At 36.1% G+C, this 16038-nt stretch overlaps 1 pseudogene across 1 annotated transcript; it reads left to right on the forward strand.

Annotated features, from left to right (window-relative positions):
- The first annotated feature begins 8362 nt into the window (after nt 1–8362).
- On the forward strand, nt 8363–8873 carry LOC306652094 (RNA-binding protein 3-like; annotated as a pseudogene). Its single transcript has one exon. The product of its transcript is annotated as an RNA-binding protein 3-like (transcript).
- The last annotated feature ends 7165 nt before the right edge of the window (nt 8874–16038 follow it).

Below are 16038 nucleotides of genomic sequence, written 5' to 3' on the forward strand. Positions count from 1 at the left end.
CTTGATAATCGCCATTCTAATTGGGGTGAGATGAAATATTAGGGTAGTTTTGATTTGCATTTCTCTTATTACTAGAGATGTTGAACATTTTTTCATATATCTGTTGATTGCTTGTACATCTTCTTCTGTGAAGTGTCTGTTCATTTCCTTAGCCCATTTGTTGATTGGATTATTTGTATTCTTGGTGTAGAGTTTTTTAAGTTCTTTATAGATTCGGGATATTAGCGCTCTATCTCAAATATGAGTGGCAAAGATATTCTCCCACTCTGTAGGCTCTCTCTTCACATTACTGATAGTTTCCTTTGCTGAGAGAAAGCTTTTTAGTTTGAATCTATCCCAGTTGTTGATTCTTGCTTTTATTTCTTGGGCTATGGGAGTCCTGTTAAGGAAGTCTGCTCTTAAGCCAACAAGTTGAAGGTTTGGACCTACATTTTCTGCTATAAGATGCAGGGTCTCTGGTCTGATTCTGAGGTCCTTGATCCATTGTGAGTTGAGTTTTGTGCAGGGTGAGATATAGGGGTTTAATTTCATTCTGTTGCATATGGTTTCCAGTTTTCCCAGCACCATTTGTTGAAGAGGCTATCTTTTCTCCATTGCATATTTTTGGCCCCTTTGTCTAGTATGAGAAAATTGTATTTATTTGGGTTTGTGTCCATGTCCTCTATTCTGTACCATTGATCTACCTGTCTATTTTGGTACCAATACCATGCCATTTTTGTTACTATTGATTTGTAATAGAGTTGAAGATCTGGTATTGCGATAACCCCTGCTTCGCTCCTTCTACTGAGGATTGCTTTAGCTATTCTGGGTTTCTTATTCTTCCAGATGAATTTCATAATTGCTTGCTCTATTTCTGTAAGGTACATCATTGGGATTTTAATTGGAATTGCATTGAATCTATATAGCACTTTTGGTAGTATGGCCATTTTGACAATATTAATTCTTCCTATCCATGAACATGGGAGATCTTTCCATCTTCTAAGGTTTTCTTTAATTTCTTTCTTTAGTGTTCTGTAGTTCTCATTGTAGAGGTCTTTCACCTCTTTTGTGAGATTGATTCCAAAGTATTTTTTTTTTTTGATGCTATTGTGAATGGGGTAGTTTTCCTAATTTCTCTTTCTGAAGATTCATCACTTACGTATAGAAATGCATTGGATTTATGAGCATTGATCTTGTAACCTGCTACTTTACTGAATTCACTTATGAGTTCTAAGAGTTTTCTGGTGGAATTTCCAAGTTCCTCTAAATATATAATCATGTCATCAGCGAACAGGGATAGTTTGAGTTCCTCTTTACCAATTCGTATCCCTTTAATTTCTTTGGATTGTCTAATTGCTCTGGCTAGAGTCTCAATAACAATGTTGAATAGAAGTGGTGAAAGAGGGCATCCCTGCCTTGTTCCAGTTTTTAGGGGGAATGCTTTCAGTTTTTCACCATTTAGAATGATATTGGCCATGGGCTTAGCATAGATGGCCTTCACCATGTTAAGGAATGATCCCACTACCCCAATTTTTTTCTGCTGTTTTGAGCATGAAGGGATGCTGTATTTTATCAAATGCTTTTTCTGCATCTATTGAAATAATCATGTGATTCTTAACTTTTAGTCTGTTGATATGGTGAATGACATTTATTGATTTCCAGATGTTGAACCAACCATGCATCCCTGGGATAAAACCCACTTGATCGTGGTGCACTATCTTTTTAATAAATTTTTGTATGCGATTTGCTAAAATTTTGTTGAGAATTTTTGTGTCGATGTTCATTGAGGATATTGGTCTGAAATTTTCTTTCCTCGATGTATCTCTGTCTGGTTTAGGTATCAGGGTGATATTGGCTTCATAGAATGAGTTTGGGAGGTTTCCCTCCTCTTCTATTTTATGGAATACTTTGAGAAGTATTGGAATGAGCTCTTCTTTAAAGGTTTTGTAGAACTCGGCTGAGAACCCATCTGGCCCCGGACTTTTCTTTGTTGGTAGGCTTTTGATGACCTCTTCTATTTCATTGCTTGAAATTTATTTATTTAAGTTGTGTATGTCTTCCTCGTTCAGTTAAGGTAATTCATATGTCTCTGGAAACTTGTTGATGTCTTCGAGGTTTTCTGTTTTGTTGGAGTATAGATTTTCAAAATAGCTTCTAATTATGTTTTGTATTTCACTCGTGTCTGTTGTGATATTTCCTTGTTCATTCCAAATTTTAGTAATTTGAGTTTTCTCCCTTTTTCTCCTTGTTAGCATGGCTAAGGGTTTATCAATTTTGTTTATTTTTTCAAAGAACCAACTATTTATTTTGTTAATTTTTCCAATTGTTTCTTTTGTTTCAATTTTATTGATTTCAGCTCTGATTTTAACTATTTCCTGTCTTCTACTACTTTTGGTGTTGGTCTGCTCTTCTTTTTCTAGGGCTTTGAGCTGTAGTGATAAGTCGTTTATTTGTTGATTTCTACTTCTTTTGTTGAATGTGCCCCATGAAATAAATCTTCCTCTCATTACTGCTTTCATAGTGTCCCAGAGATTTTGATATGATGTGTCTTTGTTCTCATTTACTTCTAAGAATTTTTTAATTTCCCTGCTGATGTCTTCTGTTATCCGTTCATCATATACTAGTGTATTATTTAATCTCCAAGTATTGGAGAAGTTTCTGTTTTTTTATTCTGTCATTTAATCCTAATTTCAGTCCATTATGATCTGATAGAGTACAAGGTAGTATCTCTATCTTCTTGTATTTGCTAACAGTAGCTTTGTGGCATAAAACATGGTCTATTTTAGAGAAGTATCCATATGCTGCTGAGAAGAAAGTGTAATCATTCTTTGTTGGATGGTATATTCTATATAAGTCGGTTAAGTCTAAATTTTTGATTGTGTTATTGAGATCTATGTTTTCTTTATTCACTTTTTGTTTGGACAATCTATCCAGCGGTGAGAGATGTGTGTTAAAATCACCTAGTATTATTGTGTTGTGGTCTATTTGATTTCTGGCATTGAGAAGGATTTGTTTGACGTACATGGATGAGCCAATGTTCGGGGCATAGATATATTTGATTGGTATGTCTTGCTGATTTATGCTTCCCTTGAGCAGTATGTAATGTCCTTCTTTATCCCTTCTGAGTAGTTTTGGCTTGAAGTCCACATTATCTGAAATGAGGATGGATACTCCAGCTTTTTTGCTGTGTCCATGTGCATGGTATGTTTTTTCCCATCCTTTCACCTTTAGTCTATGGGTATCTCTTTCTATGAGATGGGTCTCTTGCAGGCAGCATATTGTTGGATTTTTCTTTTTAATCCAATCTGCCAGTCTATGTCATTTGATTGATGAGTTCAGGCCATTAACATTCACAGTTATTATTGTGATATGATTTGTATTCCTAGTCATTGGACTCATTTTTGTTTTTTGACATGATTTGGTTTCCCCTTTATTTGGCTATTCCTTTAGGCTAGTTCCTCCTATTGCTGATTTACATCATTGTTTTTCATCTTTTCCTCATGGAATATTTTGCTGAGAATGTTCTGTAATGGCCACTTTCTTTTAATAAATTCCTTTAGCTTTTGTTTATCATGGAAGGATTTTATCTCATCGTCAAATCTGAAAGTAAGTTTTGCTGGGTATAAAGTTCTTGGTTGGCATCCATTTTCTTTCAGGGCTTGGTAAATGTTGTTCCACGTCCTTCTAGATTTTAGGATCTGGACTGAAAAATCTGCTGATATTCTTATTGGTTTACCCCTGAATGTAATCTGATTCTTCTCTCTCACGGCCTTTAAAATTCTGTCTTTATTTTGAATGTTAGGTATTTTCATAATAATGTGCCTTGGTGTAGGTCTGTTGTAATTTTGCATATTTGGAGTCCTATAAGCCTCTTGTACTTGATTTTTCATTTCATTCTTGAGATTTGGGAAATTTTCTGATATTATTTCATTGAATAGATTGTTCATTCCTTTGGTTTGTTTCTCTAAGCCTTCCTCAATCCCAATTATTCTTAAATTTGGCCTCTTCATGATATCCCATAATTCTTGTAGATTTTGTTCATGATTTCTTACCATCTTCTCTGTTTGGTTAACCTTGTTTTCAAGATTAAATATTTTGTCTTCAATATCTGAGGTTCTGTCTTCCAGGTGATCTATCCTGTTGTTTATGCTTTCTATGGCATTTTTAACTTGGTTTATTGTTTCCTTCATTTCAAGGATTTCCGTTTGGTTTTTTTTTCAGTATCTCTACTCTTTATTGAAATGCTCTTTTGCTTCTGTTATTTGCTCTTTTAACTGTTGATTAGTGCGTTCATTTAATGCCTGCATTTGTTCTTTCATCTCCTCGTTTGCTTCCCTGATTGTTTTAATTATGTACATTCTGAACTCCCTTTCGGACATTTCTTCTGCTGTGCTGTCATTGGGTTTTATTGATATAGTATCTAAGTTTGTTTCGGACATTTTCTTCCCTTATTTTCTCATATTGGTCAGATGTCAATGGGACTCTGTGATATTGTAGATTTCCTCTATTGGCTTATAGTGACCCTGTAGATTTCCAGTGTATCACCTACCAGCCTTCAGTAGCCAGAAGTCTTGGATTAATTTGATAATGCAGTGCTTCCAAAGAACGCTGCTCCTAGCCCACTACTGGTTCTAGGGAGAGAGACCTGGAGAGGTCTCTTGTTGCCCAGCCCTGGTCCCAGAGGCTGGTTGTAGGTTGGAGGTCTCCACTGGCTTGGGGACTTGTGGCTGGCTCTGTGTAGACAGGCCCTCACTGGGCGGTTTGCCCCGAGAAGCTAGCCTAGAGAGGTGCTTCCTGCCGGAGGGGGGCTGGGCTGCTTGGGGAAATCCCTGGCGCCCTGTGCTGGTCACTGAAGCAACCTGCGGGCGGGCCAGAGCTGGCCACGCTGCTTCTGTGCAGAAGGGCTCTCGCTGGGGGACCTGTTCCGAGAGGCTGGAGGATCTGTCCCTGTGGGTGGAGCCCACCGCCAGACTGCACAGAGCTGCCTGGGGGAGATGCTATCTGCCCTGTCCCATTCTAATAAGCCACTCGAATCTGGGCCTGCCGCCCAGCTGAGCTTTGCTCGGTGGGGGAGACTCACCCCGTGGTTCTATTTTAGTCCAAGTCTCTCAATGCCTCCCCTTCTTGAATCCTGGGTTCTGGGGCAACTGGAGATGCAGTCACCCTCTAGTCCGCCATCTTGGATTGCCCCATGGAAAAAGCCTGCAGCTAGAGTGGGACAATGCTGCCTGGAGAGGTCTCTGGCTGCCCAGCCCTGGTCCCAGAAGCCGCTTGTGTATCGGATGTCTCCACTGGCTTGGGGACCCGTGGTTGGCTCTGCGTCAGGAGGCTCTCACTGGGCGGTCTGCCCCGGGAAGCTAGCCTAGAGAGGCGCTTCCCACTGGAGGGGCCTGGGCTGCTTGGGGGAGTCCCTGGCGCCCTGTGCTGATCTCTAAAGCAAACTGCGGGTGGGCTGGAGCTGGCAGCGGGGCAGGCCAGAGCTGGCCGCACTGCTTCTGTGCAGAAGGGCTCTCACTGGGGGCCTGTTCCGAGAGGCTGGAGGATCTGTCCCTGTGGGCGGAGCCCACTGCCAGACTGCACACAGCTGCCTGGGGGAGACGCTATCTGCCCTGTCCTACTCTAATAAGCCACTCCAATCCTGGCCTGCCACCCAGCTGAGCTTTGCTAGGTGGGGGAGACTCACCCCGTGGTTCTATCTTAGTCCGAGTCTCTCAATGCCTCCCCTTCTTGAATCCTGGGTTCTGGGGCGACTGGAGATGCAGTCACCCTCTAGTCCGCCATCTTGGATTGCCTCCTATATTGATTATTAATATTAAAAAGTAATTACACATGGAGACATGCCATGTCTATGGCCCCCAATAGGGAGGATGATCAACAGAACCTTGTCAAGTATTGAGTTCTCTATTGCAACAGAACTGTGTCAAGTGTCGAATCCTCTACTCCAACAGAGCCATGTCAAATCTCAGAGAGGCAGTAAATAGATGCAGCAAAAAAAAAAAATCCAAAATGAATAAAATGGCAATTGCAAAAATATTTCATGCTATAAATTTCAGGCAGACAGATTTAATAAAGAAGAACTCCACATGTATAACTAAAAAAAAAAAAAACAGATAAAACAATAGAAGAAATCCAAGATGAGATGACAAGTCAATATTATTATAAAAGAATTTGGGGTATTGGATCTCTGAAAATTAGAGATAATAAGCACATTTATAACATAATAACCTAATAAATATCTGAAAGATATAGAAGGCAGCATAAAATTTCAAATTTGGTAAAGAAATTTTGATAAAGTAGGGCAAAGAAAAACAATAGAATTATCCCAAATAAAACTTATTCTTTTGTGAAGTGTCTTTTTTTATTCTTCTATTCAGTTTCTTAATCCATTTATTGATTAGTTTATATTGTTTTCCTGGTATTAATTTTTTTGAATCTTTCTATACCCTGGAGATTAATGCTCTATCTGAGGTGAATGTGATAAAGTTTTTCTCCCATTTAGTAGACTCTCTCTTGTTTTATCCAGTGTTTCATTTGATGAGAAGAAGCTTTTTATTTTGAATCCATTTTATGTATTGAGTCCTGATTTTACTTCGTGTACTTTAGGAGTCTTGTTAAGGAAATCAGGTACTAAGTCAACATGGTGAAGATTTGGGCCTTTTTTTTTTTTTTTTTTTTCATCTATTAGGTCTCTGGTCTAGTGCCTAAGTCTGTGTTCCACATTGAGTTGAGTTTTGTGATGAGTGAGAGATAAGTTTTTAAATTCATTTTGCTACATGTGGACTTCCAATTTTCCCAGCACCAGTTACTGAATAGGATATCCTTTCTCCAGTGGATGTTTTTGGCACCTTTGTCAACATCTTCAGCAATTATATTATTAGAAATCAAAACTGCTCAAAGATTTCATCTCACCCCATTCAGAATGGCTATTATCAAGAATATAAACATCAATAACTGTATTGATTTAAGGAAAAAAGTAAACTCACATATTGCTGGTGAAAATGCAAATTGCTGCAACCATTATGGAAAGCAGTATGGAAAGCAGCAGGAATCTCCATTCCTCAGTAAACTTGTAATGGAAACACCATTTGACCCAGCTGTCCCAATGTACAGTTTACACCCAAAGGATTAAAATCAGTATATTGCAGTGACACAGCCACATCAATGTTCATAGCAGCTCAATTCACAACAGCATAACTATGGAACCTAACTATATGCCCTTCAACAGTTGAATGGATCAATGGTATATATATATATATATACACACATATATATATATATATACCATATATACCATCATATATATATATATATATGATGGAATATTAATCACCATTAAAGTAGATTGAAATCATGGCATTTGCCAGTGAATCAGTGGAGCTGGAGGATATCATAATAATTGAAATAAACCAATCCCCAAAATACAAAAGCTGAATTCTTTTTCTCTATTATACTGATGTTAATTCACAATGTGGGGGACTAGGAAAGAATAGGGTTACTTTAGATTAGGTAGAGGGGATTGAAGGGAGGGGAGAGGTTTGGGGACAGAAATGATAGTAGAATTAAAGAGACATTATTATCCTGTGTACATATATAGGTATACAGCTGGAGAGATTCTCCATCATGTATTACCAGAAGAATGAGTCCATTCTTATATATATTATATATAAGAATATATATTATATATTTTGTATCAAAGTGCATTCTACTGCCATGTAATACTAATTGAGACAAATAAACAAATTGAAAATAAAACTTATTTAAAAAGAGAACTGAAATGATGCAACAAAGCAATAACTACAGCTTCTTACAGAAATAGATTCACAACTTAAGTGTGTAATGTAGCGAACACAAAAATAAATGGAATTGTCATTAAAGAAGGTGCCCAACTTTCAGTGCTTAGAAGACAGAAGAACCTTGAACAGAATCAAATTGGAATACAGATTGATGTGGGATAGGGTGGAAACTGGCTCATCCAATTGCATTATAAAATTTTCTATGAATAATGTTCTTCCCCCAGGTCATTGCTAACTCTTGAACTTTTTGGAAAAAAATGAACCAGGTCTATCCCTGTGGCCAGGGACTGCAGCTACAGTCTCTTCTTTTATCCTCTTCTGTCTCACCAGGGCCTCCAGCTCTGTCTCAACCACTGTGTATTATCCAGTGATGTCTCTCACCTCTATGCTTTTGCCTTATCTGTTCTTTCTGTCTTAACAGTGCATATAACATCCCAGGATGAATTATTTTTGTGTTGAGTTCATTGCATTTGATTGTTCAATTTAAAACTATTTCTGGATTCTTCCCATGGAGCAGCCTCCCTATTCTCCTTGCTCTTCAGAGCCTCCTGTCTGTCTACTTTTTAATTTCTAGGATTTAAATTCACTACCATGCCTTCTGAAGAAGAGATGCTCTTGGTGGGAGGGCTCAACTTCAATACTGATAAGCAGGTCTTGGAAGATCACTTCAGCAGCTTTGGGCCTATTTCTGAGGTGGTTGTTGTCAAGGGCCAGGAGACTCAGCAACCCCGGGGTTTTTGTTTCACTAACTTCACCAACCCAGAACATGCCTCAGATGCCATGAAAGCCAAGAATGGAGAGTCCCTGGATGGCTGTCAGATCCATGTGGAGCATGCGGGCAAGTCTGGCCGGGAACCAGAGGGGATGCCTTTGGGGCCCATGGACGTGGTCACAGATAGAGTTGGTGGAAAACAGGGCTATGGGAGTGGCCAGTATGACAGTTGACCTGGAGGATATGGATATGGATATGGATGATCCCGAGACTATAGTGGCAGAAGTCAGGGTGGCTATGTCCGTTACTCAGGAGGAGATTACGGAGACTATTATGACAACTGACTTGAGGCATGCACACATAAAGTACATACACAAGAAATAGCACGTCTGATCTATTTTTAAAATGAGTTCTCAAGATTGCTTGTTAAAAGACCTTTTAAAAAAGCTCCATGTACATTTTTTTTTTTCCCATTTAAAGACAAATTCTGGGACATTTGTTGATTCATAGATATTTTTCCTTTTACCAGGTTTTTAGTTTGGTCTCTCAGGATTATTGCTTCTGGCAAAAGAAAAGTTTGGCCAGACTCAATTTTATTAGCATTAAAGTTGGGGATATTTTTAAAAACCTTTAGACAATGTTTACCATCATTAGAGAAAATTTTCCAAATGTACCTTTAACAAGCTGTGTCAATAATATGATACTTTTTCTTAAAATTCAAGATCACCACCCCAATTATACAGACAAGCTACTTAAAAATGTTTGTGAATGTCATTTTTTTAATGCTGGATGAAAAAATATTCAGTTATGTCTCTTGTAGTGTTTAGGATATCCTTCACAGAACTGATTAAAATATGAAACCTGTACACACACACACACAAAGTATTTCTGACCAGAAATTTAGAGAATACAGGTCTGTATAATTGATCTTGTAGGTAATATTTTCCCAGTATCCTTTTTCAATCAAAAGGACTTAAATAAATTATCATAAAATCTTAAGAGTTAATGCAGTAGTGAATGATTTTTATTGTCCATGGTACTTGTTTGAAAATGTAAAAATAATCAGCTTTGCCATGAAATCTAGGAAACTAAGAAATGACTTAAAATTTTTATATGTTCATGATAAATGACTTATATAAACACTGAATCCATTTATATACAAAAATGAGGAGGCAAAATATAGAAATTTTGATTTGAGAAGAGAATGCAAATTTCAAAGTTTTTTAAAATAAAAATAACCACAATTGCCAGGGTAGGTTCACAGAGGAAGAGTGTAAAATGTAATAATACATTTATTTCTATACTAGAATTACACATATTCTTCTCTGGGTGATTTACTTCCACAACCTTGTCAATATTTTAAATCTTTTTTCCTTAACTGTAGAGTGGATCTTAAATATTAATACACTACAATTTATAAAACAGTTAAAGTTCAACATCCCTTTAGACTATGACCAATTTCATTTTTTCCAACAAATTCAAGAGTTAGTTATTTAATATGCAATTTAAAATAGTATGATTCAGTATTTAGAGAATAACTTCTGTTTCACTTTATGTCATTCTTTCTTTACACATACTTATATTTGAAGAGCTTTATTGATATAAGATTCATATAAATTAAAGCAGCATGTATAGGTATGAAATTATGAGTCTAATTCAGTTACCAATTTTGTCTTCTATTTGAAGACAGAGATAGATATGATATTCATTTAGGATAATATCTAACTCATGAGAGATTTTCTATGTTTCAGTAGTAAACTCTGAATGAATTTTTAATTTTATAATTTGTAATAAGTTTGAATTTCACTCAATATATATCAGTCATACATAATTAGTGTTCATAATAACAGCAAAATAAAATAATATAAATCAGAAAAAATATTTAGACAATTTTGTTTAGTTTACCACTTTGATAAGTTTGACAGTAATTTTGTTTCTTTTTTAAAGTAAATCTTGTTTGAGATCCCTTTTAAGTAAATTGCTTGATGTTAGGGTATCATACTGGAAATGTTTTCAATGTTTCAAGGCAATAAAACAGTGCTGCTGAACACATGTATCTTTTTTCCTCTTATTAACACAAGATAAAATGTAAGTGATAATTAACTAGGTTATGATTGTGTGAAAAGCAAGAAACTATTAACAAATGTATAGAAACACATTCAGTAATATTGCTGAACATTGTGGTTTGGATATAGGGTTGTCCTCTGGAAAGCTAACATTTTAGCAACACTCAGAGGTGAGGACTCTGGATTAAGAGAACTGTATTCTCATCAGAGGTTGAATCCATTTGTAAGATTAATAATCTGAAGGGAGTACATTATTTTAATAGTATCCAGGTAGGGCAAGGGTAGGGGGAGTAGTTTGCTGGGGGTAGGGACTTAGAATCTATGTCATCCGTGGATTCCTAACTTACCTGCTTTCTGGATGCCATGAGGTAAGCAAGCTTTCTCTATCACCTCATTCCACCATGAGGTTATTCCCACCTGAAACCCAGAATAATGGAGCCAGGTGATCATGTGCTATGACATTTCAAAAGTTCAATGAAGATTCAATTTATTTTTCCATTTTGTTTTTGATAGGTATTAAATGTGTGAATAAATGGAGAAAGCTAGATAATGCTTACATGAATTTTTTCTTTCAAATATTGATTTTTTTACAAAATTAATATTTTTGAAAGCTAAAGGGATCTCAAACAAGATTTACTTTAAAAAAGAAACAAAATTACTGTCAAACTTATCAAAATTAAAATACATAAAATCAAATGTAAAATGTATCAAGGTAAAAATACATTATCCTAATTAAAATAAGTTATATTTCATGCATATATAATATGTCAAAATACACTATACTGTCATCTATATGTAAAATGACCAAAAAAGAAGAAACCACTAAGACTTATACTGTATCTTTGTGTCTTATTATTATCACTAATGCTTTTTATATATTATAGACTCCATTTTCAAAACAACACAACTGACTCAGGAAGAGTACAAAGACTGTTAATGTCAGTAACAGATTTAAGCACACAGATCATGGTATCAAAACCAGTCATTTTACTTTTGACTTCAAAATTTCTTCTATAGGGGGAGTGGGGAGGGTAAGTACATATATTTTTTCTTATAAATGTAATAAGTGAAAAAGCTTATATTATGCAAAACTGCAACCTATGAAACAGCCCTAACAGAAATGAGTGTTAACAGCAACAAAAGTTAAACAACTCATACACATGGTTTTTGCAACAAATGGTCTTACATGTTGACAATCACCATTGCCTATGCAGTTATCTCAAAACTCACTGACATGCATGCCTTCTGCATCTGTTACTTAAAAACAAAATAAAAATTGCTAAGTTTGTCCTTGTGTAACTTTTTTATATTGCTTAAGAGATTGTCAACATTCAGGAAGCATTAAATTATAATAATATGGTTCCTATTTTGCCCTGATTTCTATATTCTCTTGGTTCTTTTCAGATATATATGACAAAAAAGTGTATTTTTATATGTTATACATACATTAAGGACAACTAATTCCAATTAGATTCCCATTTTTTAAAAATAATTTTAGTTATAGACATGGATGCCATACATTTTATTTATTTTTATGTGGTGCTGAGGAACAAACCCAGTGTCTCCCATGTGCCAGGCAAGTGCTGTACCACTGAGCTACAGTCCCAGTCCAAGGATCCCATTCTTCTGATTTCACATAATGTGGAGATTCACTTGTGTATTCATATATGAATATAGGAAATTTATCTCTGATTCGAGCTACTATTTTTTGTATTCCCATTCTTTCCCTTCATTTTCTTTTGTCTATTGAAGTGAATTTCAAACTCCCCTCCTTACTGTTACCATTCACATATCAGAGGGAATATTCAGCCTTTGTTTTTTGGGACTGGTTTATTTCACTTAGCATTACAGTCAACAGTTCCCTCCATTTACCAGCAAATACCATAGTTTTTTCTTCTTTATTGCTGAGGTATATTCCATTATATGTATATATACCAAATTTTTTAATCCATTTATCTGATGAAGGGCACCTAAGTTGGTTCCATAGCTTTGCTATTGTAAATTGAGGTGCTATAAACATTGTCATGGTTGAATTAATGGAGTATGCTGGTTTTAAGTTTGATTGGTATGTCTGGAGGATTAGGATAACTGGGTTAAATGGTGCTATCATTCCAAGGTTTCTGAGGAATCTCCATACTGCTTTCTGGGGTGATTGCACAAATTTATAGTGTCACCCCAATGTATAAGTAAAGCTTCTCTCCACATCCTGGCCAAGATTTATTGTTACTTGTGTTCTTGATAATTGACACTCTGACTAGAGTGAAAGGGAATCTTAGTGCAATTTTAAATTGCATTTCTCTAATTGCCAGGGTTTTTGGACATTTTTCATATATTTCTTGGACATTTGTGTATATTTTTTTTGTGAAATGCATGTTCTATACTATACTTTTCCCCATTTGTTAATCGGGTTTCTTTGTGGTTTGGGTGTTAAGTTTCTTGAGATCTTTATATATCCTGGAGATTAAACCTCTGAGGTACAGGTGGTAAACATTTTCTTCCATTCTGTATGTTCTATGTTTATGTTCTTGTTTCCTTTGCTGTGAGAAAATTTTTTAGTTTGATACTATCCCATTTATTGATTCTTTACTTCTTGTGTTTTAAGAGACTTTTTGTGGAATTTGGCTCCTAAGTTCACGGATGGAGATCTGAGCCTACATTTCCTTGTAGAAGGCACAGGGGCTCTAGTCTAAGGCATAGGTCCATGACCCACTTTGAGTGTTGTGCAGAATGAGAGGCAGAATTTAAATTTGTTTCTATTCCACATGAATTTGCAGTTTTCCCAGCACCATATATTGAAGAGGCTATCTTTTCTCCAATGTACATTTATGGCATCTTTTTTTCTGATATATTTTGGGTAGCTTTGGATCAAATATACCTATACAGAGATTTAAGATATTCAATATAATCTCTAGATTTTCTGATTTTCTTTTCACTTGTGTTTCCAGAGTGATGGGATATATCTTTGAATTCAGTTTTATAAAATGGCAATTGAAATGAGCAATGATTTTATTTCTGAAGTTCTATTTGGTGCTCATTTTGAGACTACAGGAAGGAAATTTTGGGTATTTTCATTCATTCAAAAAGTGAAAAATAACTTTTAGGAAAGAGGACAGTCTCAAGGGAGAGAGTGGATCCACTCAATAAGAGGAGAAAGGGACAATGTACCTCTCCTGCACTCCAGTTTTAATGGGAACACTAGGGAAGTTTCCAGAGAGTACAGCACATGTCCACCTCATTTTTACTGACAGAAGGTGACACCAGACTTTTTACATCTCTGCTATCATGGCAATTCTAGGTCAACTTGGCCCATGATGACTGGTTCTAATTGGATTTCCAACCACACATTCTTACAGATTTTATGGTTAGGAGGAAATGTCCTTATCACCCAGAGTTTCAAGGTCTGATCACAAAAATATACTCCTTAAGGGTAACTTGGGTTCCTCTTATCAACAATATTTTGGGGCTGCATTTCTCCTGCAGCAAAGAGGTAGCTTTCTAGGAATTCAGTATATCCTGTCCATAGAGTTCAGGCAGAGCTACTGATAAATTGCTTCTTGGGAATAAAAGCATGTGGTGGCCAGTAGAGTGGGTCAATTTGATTGAATTATTATACACAACACTTAGCTTTTATAATGTCATAGATGTCCTCATGAGCTGTAATTAAGATATCTTTGGAGATGAACTTATCCTTTCAATTACAATTTCATAAATGTGAATTCAATATTATTTTCCATGCTTTGGAAATACTGAAAATAAATTCAGAAGAAAATTAGAGATTTTGTATATTATTTAAATCTCTGATGCCAGTATAATTAACCTAAAGGGACACAAAATGTGCAAGGAAAAACAAAACACCAAACTACTCAGAATGTGCTATTAATTTGGGTATACTCCAATATATGCTCTGAGGGTGATGAGTGGAAACAACAAGCTTAGAATTCTGTTTTGGGGAGGGTCAATGGCTGATCTGAAACAGGTGCCAGCACTGACCAGGCCTTTTGCTAGCTGTGTCAGTTGATAGTAAGTATGCACCTCAGATGGGAGCTCTAATAAGTCTTGGAAGTGCCTTGTAGAGATGATGGCAGACATCCCAAAGATGTCTACTACTTAAACTTAGTACATTCCACTCCTGAGTAGGCTATGGTCATATAATGTTCTGGTAATCAGAGCCACAATATTAGATCTTTGGAAGAGAATGTAGTGAGAAAAATCTTTTGAATCTGTTCTTTACTGTATTTCCTGAGTCTCTGAAAACTTTATATAATGATCTGTGAATGAGAAAACAAAACACTTCACTTACACATCTATACAAAATTGTATGCACCTCTTACAAAGGGCACATAATGACTCATGCCACTTATGTGAAATCCAACCCTGCCAAGATCCATTATTACTGTAAATATGTTTGTATACCTAGGATTGGAACTTTTTAACAGCATTTAGGACATAATTCTCTTGAGGAAAACTGTCATGTGTGCTATTGTTCATGGCAGGTTTGGAAGAATGTAGAAGGTCAAAAATATGGCACATTTGAGTCTCACTTTTTCATTAGTCTTAGACACAGTTTGATCCAATGGCACATACAGATAGCAGAGGACAGATTCTAAAAAGGAAAAAAAAATCTTATGTGCCTCTTCATTAGACATGATCCTTTAGCAAAGTGTGGGGTAGAGAGATGTGGCCAAACACTTAACAACACCATATGTAGTTCCAAGAGAACTCTTTGATAATCACAATTTTTAGATATCTATCATCTCTGCAAAGAAATGAGAATAGAAATCAAGAAAATTTTAGAAATGAATAACAGAGATAAAACATATCAAAATATTTTTTATACTAGGAAAGCAGTTCTAAGAGGATAATTTGTAGCACTGAGTGCCTAAATTAAAAAATAGATTCTGGTCAGGCATCATGGTACATACCTGTAATCCCAGTGACTCAGGAGAATGAGGCAGGAAGATTCTGATTTCAAAGCCAGCCTCAGCAAAAGTGAGGTGCTAAGCAATTCAGTGATACCCTATCTCTAAATAAAGTACAAAATAAGACTGGGAATGTGGCTCAGTGGTCACGTGCCCCTCATTTAATCCCCAGTACTTAAAAAATAAAGATTCCAGGTGCATGAACTTATGCACCACCTCAAGGCCTTAGAACAAATTAGTAAAAGACAATAATTAATTAAAATCAGAAGGTAAATCATTGAGGTGTGAGAAAAATGGATAGTCACATGTAACAAAATTAAATTAAACCTTTATCTCTCACCATGCACAAAACTCAACTCACTGTGGATCAAAGACTTAGGCACTAGTACAGAGACCCTGTTACTACTAGAAGAAAAAATACGACAAAATCTTCACCCTGTCAGTCTGGAATCTGACATCCTTAAGAAGACACCTAAAGTGCAAGAAGTTAAATCAAGAATCAATAAATGGGATGGACTCAAACTGAAAACTTCTTCTTAGCAAAAGAAACAACCATTATTGTGATGAGA

This window comes from Sciurus vulgaris, assembly GCF_902686455.1.
Source record: "Sciurus vulgaris genome assembly, contig: HiC_scaffold_629_arrow_ctg1, whole genome shotgun sequence".
Classification (NCBI taxonomy): domain Eukaryota; kingdom Metazoa; phylum Chordata; class Mammalia; order Rodentia; family Sciuridae; genus Sciurus; species Sciurus vulgaris.